Here is a 17,794-nt window from a genome sequence, read left to right on the forward strand (position 1 = left end):
GCAGGGAGGAATATCTTCACTAGCCAGCAAAAGATGAATAAGCAAGGGCTCAGAGGAGCCTCCCTTGGGGAAAGTAGTTCCATCCACAGTGTGAATGCTGCAACCCAGAAGGCTTGGCCTAGTCACACTCAACCCACACATTTAAAGTACATGGTTTTTCCCAAAGAATCATAAGAATAATAGTTTGTTAACGGTGCTGTGAACTGTAGCTCTATTGAGGGGTAAACTGCAGTTCCCAGTACTGTACAGTCGTACCTCGGCTCCTGAACGCCTTGGGAGTCAAACGTTCTGGCTCCCAAACGATTGAAAACCAGAAGTGAGTCTTCTGGTTTTCGAATGTTCATTTGGAAGCCAAATGTCCGACGGGGCTTCCGCAGCTTCCGATTGGCTGCAGCAGCTTCCTGAAGCCAATCAGAAGCTGCGCTTTGGAAGTTGAACATTTCAGAAGTCAAACAGACTTCCGGAACGGATTCTGTTCAACTTCTGAGGTACGATTGTATTTGGGGGCGGTGGGGTGTCAGGTGTTTTTAATGTGTTTTAAATGTATGGTGTGGCCAACAACACTTCAAGCATTGGTGCGATATAGAAGAAGCCCTCCTGTAAATCATATGAAGACAGGCAGACACTTAATATTCTAGTCCCAAGTACTAAGGGATGTGGAGGTAACAACCAGCACTTTAAATTAGGCTTGGAAACAAACTGGGCACTAATTAGATGCAAAATGATATGCAAAAAAACCCAAACCAGAGCAACATAAATTATACATATAAAAGAGTCAAACCTTGTGCGGTACTATATTTCTGCCACATAGTTTTATAAATATATTAATACATAAATAGTTGTACAGAGTTATATGCCGTGTTGTATGTATCTGTTTATTTGCTGGTTGCTTTTGGAAACTGAGCATACATGCATACGATATATGAATAATATTGTACATATAATAGCGCACGCACGTATATATAATATGAGATCATTCTTATTTCAGTGGAACTGTGAAAAATATATGGATGAGTCTGACATCAAGATGTTCAGAAAATTCCAGGCATGACCTCATTCAGCTGAGCCTTCTTGAACACATGAAGAATGGAAGTATAGCCAGTGGGAACAAGGACACTAGACTTGTATGTGGCCTCCTGCCCTTCTCCCTCACTTGAACCCCACCCAGACGCCCAACGGTCGCTCTAGAGATCAAGCATTATTCCCAAGCCACTTAATCAGCATTTGGAAAAGACTGGGGCTAGGTTCCAAAGCAAAGGTAGGCACCTTTTAAGGCCCTTGATTTCAGGGGACTTAATTTCACCAGTCTTCAGATTGTGGTCATGAATTGTAATTGGCTACTTAAGGCAGGAAAAAAATGATTGTGGTATGGTTTGGCCATGAAGATTGATCTTGCCAGCTAACCTTGGGTAGTAATGCAGGAGGATGTTACATTATTCATTCCTTAATCCTAGACTTCCTATGAAAATGAAGTCCTGGCTCACTTTCCAGGAGGCTCTACCAGTGTTGGGTTCATAAGGACACATATAACCAGCACAGCTGCTGATATTTTCAGCCTCTTCAATTGGCGAGCAAATTTGTTGCTTGTCTTCATTGCCAGCCTCCTCTAAAATATGGCGACATCTTTTTTTATGCAAAGTGAGAGCAGCTAACTGCCATCTCCCCTGCATAAATGCGTCCCACACAATACATCAATTATCGGTAAAAAGTGGCTGATATAAGAACCCTGTTGAATATACTAGCACTCTCTGTAACAAAAAAAAATACATGTAAAAATTCATTGGTGCTTCTGTAAGGTCGCTCATCTTTGATTTAACAGATGTGGGAAAGGCCAAGAAAGTTGGTAAATCAACTGTCAATGAGAGGGAAGAAATTGTTGAGAGAAGCAAAGATTCTCTGTTACACTAAAATTAAAAAAAAGTTGAGCTATTGAAGTTCTCTTGTATCAAATATACAGTGCCTATTGCCTTGCAATTACCATATTCTCTGGCCTCTTTCCTCGTTTATCATACACATAAGGTGATTATTCTGAGCTCTGCAATTCAGCATGCTGTATTTTCAGGAACTAGGTTGCCAAGCCATGTCTGAGGAGCCTCCAGAGCCTTAAACAGCTGCATGGCAGGGAGACGTTTGGCAAATAATTGCTTTGCTAAAGTGGACACAATCCTGCCCTTTGCATTCCTTCCCATAAAGCAATGTAGATTCAGAATCTCAGAGGGCAGAGGGAGACCAGTTTCCAATCAGTTCCACTTCCTTCATGTCTTCTTTCCTCACACTTGTCAGGCTTCAGAGCCTCATTTCCCCTATTGACAATGAGAGCTGTCAGTCTTGTGAAGCATCTCCTTCCAAAGAAAGCAGGAAACAGCCAATGTATGCTCAGTACATTGTTTTTATGGCGTATTTTGCCCCGCTCTTTAAATGTAGCTTCTTTTTTAATTCCACCCTTAATCCAAGGAGCTCGGGGTGGCAAACATCGTTCCTCCTCTTGTCTCAGAACACCTGGATAACATAGTTGTTAGAGCATGAGTCTCTTAATCTCAAGGGCATGGGTTTGAGCCCCATGCTGGGCAAAACGATTCCTGCTTTGCAGAGGATTGGACTAGAGGTTTCTCATGCTCCCTTCCAACTCTACAGTTATATGATCCACAACAGCCCTTTGCAGCTGGCTAGGCTATGAGTGAGTGGTCCATTGTCACCCAGCGTGAGGTGTGGTTTGAAGTGCCCAAAGCCACCACAGTCTCATGAAACTAGTTGTGCAGTTTTCTGGATCCGGGTCACTGTTTATTCAGGGCAGAATGAGTTGCCATTTGTTTGGCAGGCAGCATTGATTATTTTTCTTTTCATGAACAGCATTGCACCCAACCTGGTCTACTCAGTAGCTATTTCCCTAAAATATTCCGTTTGCAGGGTCTTTTCCTCCTGGCCTATGCTCACATTATCCTTCTGGATTAAGAAAAATAAATAGGAAAAGGTGGGGGGGACCTTGTGGGTGACAAGTTTTCAAGTCACAGATTTATTCTGTAAATATTATGGCAGAGACTGTGGCAAGGAAAACACCAGGAGGGAAAACTAGATCTCCTGCTGCTATTCAGCCTAGTCACAATAGTTCGGGTAGATTACACATACTCAGCTCCTATCTTTGCAGTTGGGAATTTGCTTAGAAAATACATTTTCTTTCTCCCCCTTGAAAGGTTTTAGGGCAAAGCAGGTTATTCCATGCTTTTGGCGGAACAAGTGTTTCCACACAGATAACGTATTCTGCATACTATAACATTTTCTAATCATGTCTGGCCTTTCCAGAACTGTATGAGGGGAAATGAGAAAATGTCAGCAGACTTTGAACTGGTACATTTTAGTTGGACTCATAGCACTTAATTCTTTATTGTATGATTTATATCCCATCCTTCATCATGAATATTCCCAGGGTGGGTATCAACCATTTAAAATGCAAGGGGAACAGAAATAAGAACCCCATTACAACAGTCAAAATATCATGTAACTCTTAATGGCCAAGGTGCCAACTTTATAGGCAGCATATGTTGTTGTTATTATTATTTATTATTTATTGAATTTATATCCCATCTTTCCTACAAAAGGAACCCAGGGTCAGACTGAGTCCAAACCAAAGGCCAGGTGGAATAGCTCTGTCTTGCAGGCCCTGCGGAAAGATGTCAAGTCCCGCAGGGCCCTAGTCTCTTGTGACAGAGCGTTCCACCAAGTCGGGGCCAGTACTGAAAAGGCCCTGGCGCTAGTTGAGACCAATCTAATCACCTTGCGACCTGGGACCGCCAAAATGTTGTCATTTGTGGACCTTACATGTGCCTCCTGCTCCTCCTCACTGAATCCCCACAATGACCATGTGAGGAAGGTTAGGCTGAGAGGTAGTAGTAACTGGCCTAAGGTAACCCAATGTGCTTCAGGGCTGAGGTGGGATTTGAATCCTGGTCTCCCACATCCTTCAGATGGTGACAGCAGTCACGAAATTAAAAGACGCCTGCTCCTTGGGAGAAAGGCGATGGCAAACCTAGACAGCATCTTAAAAAGCAGAGACATCACCTTACCAACAAAGGTCCGTATAGTTAAAGCCATGGTTTTCCCAGTAGTGATGTATGGAAGTGAGAGCTGGACCATCAAGAAGGCTGATCGCCGAAGAATTGATGCTTTTGAATTACGGTGCTGGAGGAGACTCTTGAGAGTCCCATGGACTGCAAGAAGATCAAGCCTATCCATTCTTAAGGAAATCAGCCCTGAGTGCTGGACAGATCCTGGAAGGACTGGAAGGACAGATCCTGAAGCTGAGGCTCCAATATTTTGGCCACCTCATGAGAAGAGAAGACTCCTTGGAAAAGACCCTGATGTTGGGAAAGATTGAGAGCACAAGGAGAAGGGGACGACAGAGGATGAGATGGTTGGACAGTGTTCTTGAAGCTACAAACATGAGTCTGACCAAGCTGCGGGAGGCAGTGAAGACAGGAGTGCCTGGCATGCTCTGGTCCATGGGGTCACGAAGAGTCGGACATGACTAAACGACTAAACAACAACAACTCCCACATCCTACTCAGATGCTTCTAACCATTATGCCACACTGGTGCTTTCTCTCAGGCGCTTTCTCTCGCTAGGTGCCTCAGTCCTGAATGTTAGCTGGTGCGGCCTAACATTAGGCCACGGGGTGCCCTGCATTTCTCTCTATCCTACAGCTAGTCTCTCCAGGTGAGGGAGCTCATTTCATTATTGGCTGCTTAGACTTCAGTCTCAGATATCTCCTGTAAGCAAGGACCTTCTGGATGTTTTCTGGCCGTGTGTCCTCCTTTCCTAGCCTCCTAACTCCCGTTTCTCTCTGACTACTAGAAGGTGTGGGACAAAGCCAAGCAAGTACCGCAAGGCGCCCATAGCGCTTGGCACAGGGTTAATCCCTGGCGTTGAAAACATCTGCTGGGGCCAAGCCCCACCAAGGATTAAGTCCCTGGAGTTAAAATAGAAACGTAGCTCGAGCTAAATTGTAAATGGCATTTCCCTCTGCCCTCAGCTAACTACAAATAAACAGATATATTTTAGAACATCTTCCTTAGACACATTTTCCAGCCAAGAAGAAAATGACACGGTGGGGAAATTGATGTTGCTCAGTTTGATCAGTCATTACTTTGGCTATGTTCACATCAGTGGCTTAAATCACAGCAAGGCCGTCCCCCCCCCCCCTGCTATGTTTCAAGTCACATTTGCACATTGCTGTACACACCGGGGGGGGGCACAAGAATGTCTTCACGTTACCTGTTTAGTATCCCCACACCTGCAAGCCCCCTAAATGCCTATTCATAAAGCTGTCGTCTGTGCTTGCGTAACAGCTGCCTCCCTCAACTGTGAAGTAAATGTGGTTTACATTTTCAAATTGGATGGAAACTGGCTCGAAGGAAAAATGCATCAAACAACAGTATTCCTCAAGAGACAACAGGATACATGTGGAGTGTGGAACCGTCATGTGCACACTGCTTCAAATGCCAGCTTGGAAGCATACTGGGGCCAGAGTTAACCATAATATCTACACAGCCTTGGACCTAATTATTACGGTCAAACTAGAAACAGTGTTACAGATCTGTGTACACACTATATATTTAAAGCAGTTTTAAAGTGCACCCCCCCCCAAAAAAAACACCTCACAAAGGATTTTGGAAACTGCAGTTTGTTAAATGTACTGGGAACTGTAGCCTTGTGCAGGGTAAACACCAGTTCCTAGGATTTTTGAGGGTGTGCGCTTTAAATCTGCTTTAAATGTATGGTGTGTATTCCTTTAAATCTCAAGGAGCCAGTGCTTTTTTTTCCAGGGGGCACTCAAGGGACTGGCACGTGTGTGTGTGTGTGTGTGTGTGTGTGTGTGTGTGTGTGTTAAAATGTGTGGCACTTTATTGTGACAACTTCATGGTGAGTACAGGCATCTATTTTTCTAGAAAAACAACAACACTGCAAGGAGCATTTGCATTAGGAGAGTGCAAGGAGGAAATGACCCTCAGGTTCCCTTTTGACACTACAATTCTATGATTCTCCCTCCCCCCTCGGACTGGGGCCTGATCCTACCTCTCTCTCTCTCTCTCACACACACACACACACACACATCTCTGTCTCATATAGTTTATGCCTCTTTGGTAAACCTTGGTCGTGTCACTGCAAACTGGGGTTGAGGACTCACATGATGCAGAGGTGTAGCTGGGGTGGGGGGGACAGGGCGCATGGGGTGCCATACCGCGGTGGGGGGGGACTTACCCCTTGGGCAGCTCACCCCGCCCCCGGTGCTCCCAAACAGCTAGCTACACCACTGACATGATGGAACATTTTTGACTGGTGTGCAAAACCAATTCCATACAAACAGAAAACTTAGCCACCGGAGGTCAAGGAAATAAACAACTGTCTGACTTATAGAAGACATCTGAAGACAGCCCTGTTTAGGGAAGTTTTTAATGTTTGAAGTTTTATTCTGTTTAATATTCTGTTGGGAGCTGTCCAGAGTGGCTGAGGAAACCCAGCCAGATGGGCGGGGTATAAATAAAAAAATAATAAATTATTATTATTATTATTATTATTATTATTATTATTATTATTATTATTATTATTATTATCTTCACAGAGAAGGGTATGTGTGACCCACCCTGTGATTTTCAGATGAAGGTTGGTGTACAAATGAATGAATAAATAAAATAATGTTTCCCGATAGTTATCTATCTGGAATTGTTGTTGCTGTTGTGTTCTAATAGAGTAACATCCAGCCAGGTGAACTCTCATCTGCAATCTGGAGGGATGCAGCCCCGATTCAGGTGCTTCCATGAGCGACTACTCAACAGTAGGGGTTCCTTCCTAGAAGAGCATCCTCAGCTCGCAATTGTTCTCTCCAAGTACCTTTCTTTGGTCAAACTCCAACAGCCTCCCCGTGCGCCATTCAAAGTGGCCTTTTGGCAAAGCACATTGCCAAACAGGATGATATATCATTGTTTATTTTGGGGGTGCGTGGGAGCATGCTGGGCATAACAAGAAAATGTATTATTTTTAGAGAAGGCATTGACAAACTATTCTCCACTTTCATGCTTCAGGATTCCTCGTCCCTTTTAATAAACAACAACAGTAGAGAAGGCACAGAGATGTTCTGCATACAAATCAGGAGAGCAGCAGCAAAGATCTTTCATCCCTGCCCTTAATCTTCATGGCACTTTATTGCTCCAAAGACACAGAATATAATTCTTTTATTATTTCCCAAATTACAGTATGCTACGCATGCAAATTTGGCTTCCTAGAGAAAAAGTCGTTTATTTGTGGTGGGCAAATGCTGTTTCCCCTTCGTCGTGTGGGAGGAAAGTTTGGTGCTTTTGCACCCGAGGCACTCAGCTCCTGTAACAATGATACAACTGGAAATGAGAGAATCTCCTCTGGGCAAGCAGCTCATGATAGCGAAGCCAATTCATTTTCAATATCAGCGATATTGACACATGAAGTGGCTTGTGGTTAGGGTACAAAGCATATCACAAAACTCTCAAATGTTTCAGTGTGCAGGCGGAGGGATTAAATAGAAGAAAATGTCAAGTTCACAAAAGTTCGCAAGAAAAAGGAAGGAAGTCGGTGATGTCGCCCATTGTTGTAGCAGCAGAGACATGGGCAGAGTTTGGCACAGCCACTTGGTTCTGCTTGTTTTCCTGCCACAGCGCAACTGTAGCATGCAATTCTAGGAAGAGGACAAAATCAAAGTTGTGCACAGTCTGAACTTCCATAGCAAGCTTAGAGTGGAGAGTTCAGGTCTTGTGCATCTCTGCACAGATTTGGAGCTCTGAATTGGTTCTTGGAATCCACAGCAGTGGATGCACTCACCCATTTTGTTCTTCTCTTGTTTTTTGCAAACTTGATTTCCCCCTCAATATAGTTTTGCTCCCTGAAAAATCAAAAACAGTTCAATAATAAAGGGCACCAAACAGAGCACTCACCTTATGTGCCTTTCCAAATATCCTCTTACTGTATTTTGTTTATTTAAAAGCATTTATAAACCAATTAACATTTTTAGAAATCTAGCGGGTCTGTATAGGGGCAGGCAGTCTTTCAGGTAACCTGATCCCAAGTTGTTCATGAATTTATATGTTCAGAACAAGACCTTGAACATGACCCAGGAGCTGATTTGCACCCATTGCAGTTTCCTCAGCACATGTGAAAGATGCGAGCATCCAGGAGTTTTATTTGCTTATTTATTCAGACTTAAGTTGCACCAGTTGGTATTGCTTAGTTCCTTCTGTTTCTGTGGTGGAAGCTGTATTTTGTGGTTCCCGCTTTTCAATTTAATACCGAAATTGCCATTAACGGCTGTGGCAAGACTGTTGTTTACTTGCTTGGCTGCAGTAGTTTCTACCATTGACCACCTATGCTGAACAGAACATCTAAGACTCATGTAACTCTATGTAGCCACTCACTGAGCTTCTGCGTAGCATGCCTTGCAACCACAATAGCTGATAGCACAAATCCATACAGGATGGCACAGGTTAAAAAGGAAAGGAAAGCTCTTCAGATTGCTTCCCCAACATGATGCTGCCACCACATGCTAGCTAGCAGAATGCCCAGTCCCACACAATTCCCATAAGCATCATGCTTTAAAAAGTGCTGTGGACCCAATCCATGTACTGCTCGTGCACATGATAAATTCATTTCTGTGATCATGGAATTGTAAAATTGGAAGAGACCCCCAGAGTCATCAAGTCCAATCCCTTACAAGGCAGGAATCACAGCTAAAGAATCCTTGGCAGATGGCCATCCAACCACTGCTTTAACACCTCCAAGGATGGATGGAGAGTCCACCACTTTCCAAGGTAGTCCGTCCCACTGTTGAACAGCTGCGATTGTCAGAAAGTTATTTCTAATGTTTAGGCATAATCTCCTTTCTTGTAATTTGAATCCATTGGTTTGGGTCCTACCCTCTGAAGCAGCAGAAAACAAGCTTGCTCCACCTTCCATGTGACAGCCCTTCAGATATTTGAAGATGGTGCTACATATGAGTACAGGATACATAAAGCAATAAGCTGCTTTTTATATAAAAAAACAAACAAACCAAAAACCTGTGAAATTCATATCCACTGTTGACTTAATATTGGCTGAGTTAATCAATACCAGCCAATGCGCACAGTAAGATGTTATTATCTCCCAGCCTCTTGAGAGTCATAGTTTGTCTGTGTGGGCAGCCCGGCAAGGGAAAGGGCTTCATCTATTGCCAAGAATAAATCAACATTCTTTTTCAGCATCTAGCATACAGTTGTGCGAACTCCTGTCTTCTAGTGGCAAGAGACCCCAGAAGTGCCTGCACTTATACAGGTTTGGGCTTCGTTGAAATGAAGGTCAATGGAGACTGTAGTGTCTTCAGGATATATGTGTTGGGTTAAAATAAACTTCAGCTTAGAGCGGTTTGCCAGACTCATGTGCAGAAGCAAAACTTCCCATCATATATGGTTTGATTTACACCTACACACAGCCCGAACATAGGATGGAGGAGCTCAAAGCATCAACACTCCAACAGATCTTGTTTCCCTATTAGGTTTCCAGGGAAGCCTCAAGTCACAGCTTTATGTCCTGCACAGAACATGACACATCTTTGTGTCTCTATCTTCCAGCACCAGCCAAACCTGACACACACAGCCCCATTTGGCCTATTGCTCTCCGTCATAGGATGACATGGCATCCAGCCAGGTGAGGTGGGAAAATGACCACCTGTTTGTCTCTTTGGCAACAGAGCTCACTCTTTGGACATGTAAATAGCTGTACAAAACTGGCTGGCTAAGGCCATTACATGAACAAAGAAACTGCTCTCATTGGTTCAACAGTTTCTTCCACTGCATTCCAAAACTTTACCAGATACAGAATCACAAGCTTGGAAGCAACCCACGGATATAACCCAGGCTGACCCCCAAACCTGCTTCTAAAAGAAACCTGTAAAATTCCACTCCACTGTTGACTCATGGCTCGCCCACACTTCCACTTGTGCCTAGTTGAAAACGTACAGGTGTGATTAACCACTTGACCCATGATTTCTAGACATGGATCCAAGCTGTTTCCCCCTTGCCCCACTCCTTTCCAAGGGAAAACCCACTCTTTAATGCCTCATATCTTCCAAATAAGTATGCAAAGGATTGCAGATCTGGAGCTAGAAGTGTTCCACACATACTTTCCTTACAACAGAGATTCAGAGGGCCACATTTTGCTTACCTCCAAGAAAAGTTGCATCTCTGAGCTGCTGTCTGTGAACATGGCTGCAGCCATTCACACTGCCACATGACATGGATGATGGTGACCTGTCTTGAAATCCAAACAGCATTTATGTTTATGCCATTGTGGAGGTGCTGATGGAGGAGCATTTTGCAAGACTTCTCTCTAGCCCCTGCTGAGAGAGCTCTTTATTCCCCATATATCTAATCACGAATCAGTTAAAACTTCAAAAGGTACTTAGGTAAAGATATACAAGTAGGTTAATGATTAAAATGATCTGATGCAAATCTCTGGGACTTAGATATAGATCTAAGCACTTGGTGCATGTGTGATATATAGATAAAGAGACAGATAGATAAATAAAGCACACACACATAACTTGTACTTCAAAGAAAAGCAGTATTAAAGTTCTCACAAGGAAGATAATTGCTTGAAAGCCTGGGAAAGGAGGCGGGGGGAGGGGGAGAATCATCAGTCCCCACCAGCAGCAGATGAATTTTACAATTTTACTTCCTCATAAACACTCAAGAGAAGGAGCAATGTATTTGCAAGCAATGAGCCGCACTTTTTCATTAACTTCTTGTCAGCCACTGTTTTCAAAGATCCTCATTTGTCCTCAGAGAGTTTAGCTTTACATGCAGCTCCACTGTAGTCACCTGCTGAGCTTGGGCAGAATTGGTAAGGAAGAGAGACATCTAAAGGCACATCAAGGAAATGAGCTGCTGCCGTACAGATCCATTGCCTCTCGTCTGCTTTCAGCAACCCCTTTTAAATGATAATCAGAGGAGGCTTCATTGTTTCACCAGAAGTGAAGCAGATTCACACAAAATAAGCCGCGTTGTACCTTGTAACGGAAAGACAAGGCAATGACTTGAACAACTCAGCTTCATCTCCTGAGATGCATCAAACAAATGACACCTTTTGAGCTGTGATCCCCTTTTAATTTTACAGACTGCTCATCACCATGCACGGAGCACTTTATCATCCTTTTCACAAATTCACATTGAAATGAGTCACCACTGTCCCCAATGGACAGCTGGGACAGAGTTGGAGGGTCTCCCCTGCCATTTCCATGCATGGAAGCTGAACCCAACCAGCAGTTAAGTCCTACAAATGCTGGAGTGACAACAGCATCATCTCCCACCCCTGAGGGCAGAAGCCCCATGGGAGATTTGGGGGCTCACAGGAACATTAGATGAATTTGTGGGGGTGGGTGAAGTGTTTGGACTTTCTTGTTTCCCCAATTATATCATTAGGAATGGTAAGAGGACTTCAGAATTTCGTTCCTAATTGCACCAAGGAGAGTTTGCCCAAAATAAACTAATCTCCCTAGCACAGAACCTGAAATTTTCTTTCTCCCAGGAAGCAGGGAGATTCAACAATATAATCAACATAGGTTGAGGTTAGCGGGATGTTGCAACCTCCTTGACAACTTTGGGAATGGGAGGGTGGAAGAGGCAATGCAATCTAACAGAACTAAATCGCAGCACTTTAGAAATAATTCAGATGCAAAAATTCTCCTCCTTCCTGTAGCTATTACACTCCTTAAAGGTTTGTTGTATATTTAGCAAAGCAGCTTGAACTGTAATGGATAATTTAGTTTCAAATGATCTAGCAAACAGGAAAAATGGAAAGGCAAAACCAAAAGAAAAGGACATTTGTTTAAGCATTCATGTGTTACCTAATTTTGTTTTAATTGACTTTTTGAAGAACACTGTATATTCCTTTCCTCAGAAATGCAAGCTGGAGCATTATATAGCAGCATCATTATGAAAGTTGTTTTATGCAAATTAGCGGTCACAGCTCATGCACATTCTGTCAGTCTCAAAGAAAGGAGGAGGAGGAGAAACTGTGAGTTGGAGCCTCAGCAAGATCAATCCAGCTCATTCATTACTTTTCCCATGTAAGTTTTCCCATGTAGTGCTTTATCTAGATAGGTAGATATTCATATCTATATACATGGTACTGTACTACAAGGGTGGAGAACCTGTCACCCTCCAGATGTTGAACTCCAATTCCCACCATCCCTCACTCCAATCCCGGTGGACTAGGGTTAGTGGGAGTTGTAGTCCAGCAACATCTGGAGAGTCACAGGTTCATCACCTCTGCTTTACAATGTATGCAATGATAGGTAACATGAGAAGACTATGTGATTATTTCATTTACATATACCTAGAGTTTGTTACACTATGGTTTGGGGTTTTGCTTGTTATTCTTAAAGCTTCATGAAACAGATGAGCACTATTCTCATAACTTAATTCAAATATTTAGTCAATATTGAAAGCCATAGTCAAATATGAAGAGGAATCGGTTGCCTGCGTACATCTTGCTTCACGAATGTAAACTCTTTATTCGGCATCAAAGAACATGCCTTCTGGATTAAGTAAGTATACGAACACATTGACAACTGCATATGCTGAAACTCTGTAAGAGTATAGGTCATAAATTGCAGCTTGGTTCTGTTTAATGTGTTTTCTTTTCAGGCTAATCAATATTGACACATCAATAAAGACAATCGAATGCTTGCTTTTAATATTTCAAAAGTCTGCTGTCTTTATTGACTTTGTACCTGTCATACTCAAGACAACAAGAAAACAGTCTCAGCTGGTGAGATTATTTGAAGTACGCTATATTACCAAAGGCAGGCAAAACAGTTTTTCTGATGTCACCACATTGTTTTACAGTTTATTAGTTTTACAATCTATGGTTACTTCTGAGCCATACAAAAGGCAAATAAATTTCATCTGAAAGTGCATCTTAATTCTTGAGTTCTTGTTTAATTTGCTGCCTTAATATAATGCCAATATAAACCCAACTTAATACAATGCCATTCCTTTTTAAGAAGCTACTTATTTATTTGGTAATTCTCTTTTCCCATGACCATTAAAGGAGAGCAGAATCTTGCTTACTATAATAAAATTAATTTTTTTTCAGAATTCTGTATACAAACCAGTTCTGGGTGTGGGAGCTGCATTGTACATGAAATCTATGGAAACATTTCTATAGCATTACCCTACCATTCATTTGAAGAGAAGCCGAATGATACCCAGTGCTCTAGGTTGGCATGTGCCTTATTATATACTGCCTTGCACCAGGTTGTGGCATATAACTTATCGTATACTGCCTTGCACCAAGATAACCAAAAGACAATTTACAAAATAAAAATCAATACAATAAAGCCGAAGAGCAATAACAAATTAAAAATATGCAAAAAAGATGTGCGCCCTTCCTATCAGTCTGATCGAACTGACTTGAAGGATGCATGCCTGAACATTGCATCCTCCTCACACTGCCCTGTCAGTGCCCCCCTGAAAAATGTGCCCGGGGCCATTGCTCTGGCAGCCCCCCACTGCCCTTCTGTGCTTAGTAAAGAAGGGAATGAGGTTTTGTTTCCCATGATCAGATGCTTTTAGTTTGGGGCTCCCAAGATCTCCTAGTTTAGGTCCTCCAGTTGCTTTAATCTGAGTCTGGTTCCATGCAAATAAACTGGCACCACTTGCAGGAAAAGATTTATCACTCCCCCCTCTTAAATATGCAGTAGACCTGGTCTGTTAACATTCACCCTCGGCAACCAAAATTAGAAGGTTGTTTACCTGGTAGAGTCCATGAAATGAATCAATGTGAAGAGCTAGTGTGGGTTATGTATCATGTAACATCAAGATAAGAAGATATAGTATATAAAAACAAAACAAAACCCCTGGTAAGATATTGGCACCATGGTCAATAGCATCGCTTGCAGACACTGAGGGTGATGTGCTCAGCTGCTGCTTGTGGGCTTTCCATGGGTAGCTGGTTGGCCACTGTAAGAGCAGAGCGCTGGACCAGGTGGGTTTTTGGCCTGATCCACCCGGCTGTATGGGTTGAACGTAATCAGATAGGTGAGGGATGCATGGATGGCTGAAGTTGGGGGTGGAGAATCAAGCATGATTACTTCATGCAGGGTGATTAAAATGTATGGAACATACCTTTAATTCACATTGGGATATGGATTCATTACATTTATTTACATTTCCTCCTGGTTACCATGTGGGTCCTTCTCCCATTTTCACCCTCACAACAACCACCCTGTGGGGTAGGCTAGGCTGAGAGAGGGAGTATGCCTGTTCCAAGATCACACAGTGAAGTAACTTAACTAAAAACTACAAGTGGCTTTACAGATATAAGGTGATATTCAGTGCTCCCATTCCACTAGCACAAGAGATGGTGAACCTGCAGAATGGAACTGTCTACTCCTGTTCCCTGAAACAGCAGCAACAGCACCCCTGCACCCTCAAAATTAGCTCCAGGGGGTTGGGGACTCTCGAGAGAAGAATTTGGGGTGGGGTGTGCAGGCAAAAGAAAAGAAACAGAAATGCTGCTATGCCTCTGAGGCTGCTTTAGTTACAACCCATATTTTAAATAAGATAAATTACGACTCAAATACAGGTAAGTCATTTTTGCAGTTTTCATCTATTCAATGGGGTTTTGACCCTATCCAGAAAAAAGCAAAGCGTGGTTAAGGTTGCTGGCATATAGAGGTTTTGCAAACTCATCAGCATTACTTATTTATGTCACAAAGGGAAAAATGTCACCCATTTGCTCATCTTTCTCCAGTTCTGACACTTCCTCAGGCACTGGTGGCGGGTCAGGATTAATTAGCTCACTGATGTATTGATGCCACAGTTCCTTAGGCTATCCCTGCTTCAGATTGCTGCGCTACAGAGCATAGAGTGACAGCTATTGAAATTAAATGAATGTCACTTTTATCTCATGACCCTCCTCTTTGCTTCTTGAATGATTTTGTTAAAAAAAAACAACCTAGAGGGGAGATACTGAATCGCAAACAAGTATCATTTGCAATCATTTTACCATTGATTAAAACACACGTCAATATTAGCAGTCTCTAGTTACCTAAGCATCTAACACCCCAATTAATAAATGTGTCAGCTCCTGTTCTCTGTCTTTTGCAATTAAGTTCCATCAGGCATCCTCTTTCTGCTATTCATCCATCCTACCATCATTGGCTGTCTCAGCAGAATTCAGGAAGAGTGATGTGGATTTGGAAACGGCTCTGCAGAGGCATCCCAATCACTAGTTCTGCCATCATCAGAAATGCAGAGAACGGTGGCCTAGCAAAGGGTTTCTCTGCAGTAGCCCTAAATTGTGGTACTCTCTCCCCACAAAGGTGGGTCTAGCATCTTCCTTATACAGCTTCCATCTTAAAGAGACACCAGTTAACAGTTCTTGAGTTTTTTTGTGGGAGCCACCTCTAATGTCTTGTTTAATCTCTACTTGTGTTGCTGTTTGATTAGAATCACGTTATAGTTGTATATAAACTGCTTGATTTGCTTTTAGTTATATGACTATATTGCTATAACCCACCCTAGAACCTTATGGTGGAGCTACCACAAAAAAGGCCCTTTTTATGGTTGTTGCCCAATATACTCCTACAGGGAATGGTACAACCACGAGGGTCTCCCTTGATGACCTTAGTGAGTGGGCTGGTTTGTATGGAAGAAGGTGTTCTCTCAGATAACCTGGTCCCAAGTTGTATAGCGGCTTATAGGTTAGTACCAAAATCTCAACCTAGGCCAAGTAACATTTCAGCAGCCAAAGCAGCACCTTTAAACAATGGTGTTCTATGTCCACAGCTAGACATGCAGTTAGATTACTTAGCCATTGCAGTCTGTGCTAGTGGCACCTTCTGGAACCGAGGTAAAGCAATGACCTGACACAGAATAAAGCCAGCTTTCTATGTTGATGTCATAACTTACAATCATAGAATTGTAGAGTTGGAAGGGACCATGAGAGTCATCTGGTCCAACCACTGGCAATGCAGCAATCTTTTTGCCCAGCATGGTGCTTGACCCGACAAGCCTGAGATTAAGAGTCTCATGCTGTTGCTATAAACTCCTGAAGGTTTGTCAGCCCCTTTTAAACCAACCTCTCAACACTTGGTGAAGAATGTCTTATTCTAGACTTCTTTTAGTAGTAGCTAGCTTACCTGCCTGAGCAGTACATTATCCTGATTTGACTCTCCTGCTTTGATTGTTGTTAACTGTAATGCTGTTTTAATGGGAACGTATATTACATATATTAATTATGGATGTTTTAATGTATTCAGTTTACTATGCATTTTAATTAGAGGTAGCTGTATTTCTATAATTGGTTTTGCTGTTGGCTTTGATTTGTTTGTGAACCACCTTGATATTTCTTATTGAAATGAAAGGCAGTATATTATTTTCCTAGTAATAAGATTATTAATACTATTGTGTCATTGATCCTTTTGCTCGGATCTATTGCCAATTTTAGTTACGTTGCCTTGCCTAGACTGCTAAAAAATGTATTTTGGAACGTTGACCTTTTTCAACTGTTATTTTTATTAGATTTTTAATTTTTGTTTTAAATGTTTCATTGCACACCACTTTTGAGAGCATTTGGGGAGGAGGTGACTCATAAATTCCAATACAAATAAGTCAGCCCAGTGGATTCAAGACTTGCAGACAAATCCACCAGACACTATATCTCTACAACCCCATGGAAACTGCTTGGCTTATATACAAATATACAGGAACTACCATAAGAAAAAACTGTTACTTACACCTTTCTAAAACAGTATCCGCAGAGCGGCATAGACACATTGAGATAGAAACTTTGCATCAAATAGACTGGGACTTTCCGGTTCATTTCTTCCCTAGGTAATTCTACAGCCTCCGTTGTCAAGAATGCACCACAAGTACATCCGATAAAAATAGAAACAAGATGCTAGGAAATGGGGACATGTGGCCATAGGGAATATGCTTGTTTGTCCCAGTCACATCTCTAGTTCCTTTAATGGGCCTGGAATGAACACAACATGTCTTCACCTGCAAGAACACTGTATCTTCAGGCAACTCAGAATGGCGCATTTCTCCATGAAAGCAAACCCTAATGACCATTATCTGTAAGAAAACTGATGCCTAATGTTAAGAACTTCAGGCATAAACACAGCAAGCAAAATTAAGTAACTGTCACAATTGTATGGAAGAAGTTTCCATAAGTAGCAAAGGGAGGGAGTGGGGCGGATGTGACTAATGATTTTAAGATTATTATTATTATTATTATTATTTAATTGGGAATAAGTTAAAAGGATGAGGCAACTTACCATTTTATCTAAGCGATGGTATATACTCTGTGAAAGACAAGTGCATGTTATTTCCCTCCTCAGTGCAGTTAATTCTATCAATCCACTTCAATATTTGTACTGTTGCTATCTTCACTATATTATGCTCAAAACCAAGAACACAAACAAGTTGTTGTTTATATGTTGGGTAGTGACTCAGTTGCAAAATCTGCGCTTTCACTTCCTAGTATAGTCTATAAATGGAATGTGCTGTGTGTTATGGCTTCAGCTCATTTTATTTACAGGCTGCCATGGCAAAAGCAGAAGAATAAATAGCTAAAACGAACTCATCCTAGAGGGAGATAATCAGTGTAAGAATATCTCAAAGAAAAATTCAACAATCCTTTACATTGATTAGGATAATTCATTCTTTTACATCAACAGCCCTTGGCTCAGCCAGTGACAAAAATGTTATCTCATAATTGGAAAATTGAACCT

The 17,794-nt window shown here is 42.1% G+C and overlaps 1 protein-coding gene and 1 long non-coding RNA gene across 2 annotated transcripts in view; one reads left to right on the top strand and one right to left on the bottom strand.

Annotated features, from left to right (window-relative positions):
* LOC308594924 overlaps positions 1–1,982 on the top strand; it is a 54,335-nt gene extending 52,353 nt beyond the window's left edge. Inside the window, exon 5 of the long non-coding RNA XR_014011673.1 lies at positions 989–1,982. This is a non-coding gene — a long non-coding RNA (uncharacterized lncRNA). The remainder of the gene's footprint in view (positions 1–988) is intronic.
* The window catches only part of IL15 (interleukin 15), an 88,755-nt gene extending 71,342 nt beyond the window's left edge, over positions 1–17,413 (bottom strand). The window contains exon 1 of the mRNA XM_081208486.1: positions 17,339–17,413. The gene's annotated coding sequence lies outside the window, so the exon portion shown is untranslated. The remainder of the gene's footprint in view (positions 1–17,338) is intronic.
* Positions 17,414–17,794: the final 381 nt, after the last annotated feature.

The sequence above is a fragment of the Podarcis bocagei genome (assembly GCF_964188305.1).
Source record: "Podarcis bocagei genome assembly, chromosome: 9".
NCBI lineage: Eukaryota > Metazoa > Chordata > Lepidosauria > Squamata > Lacertidae > Podarcis > Podarcis bocagei.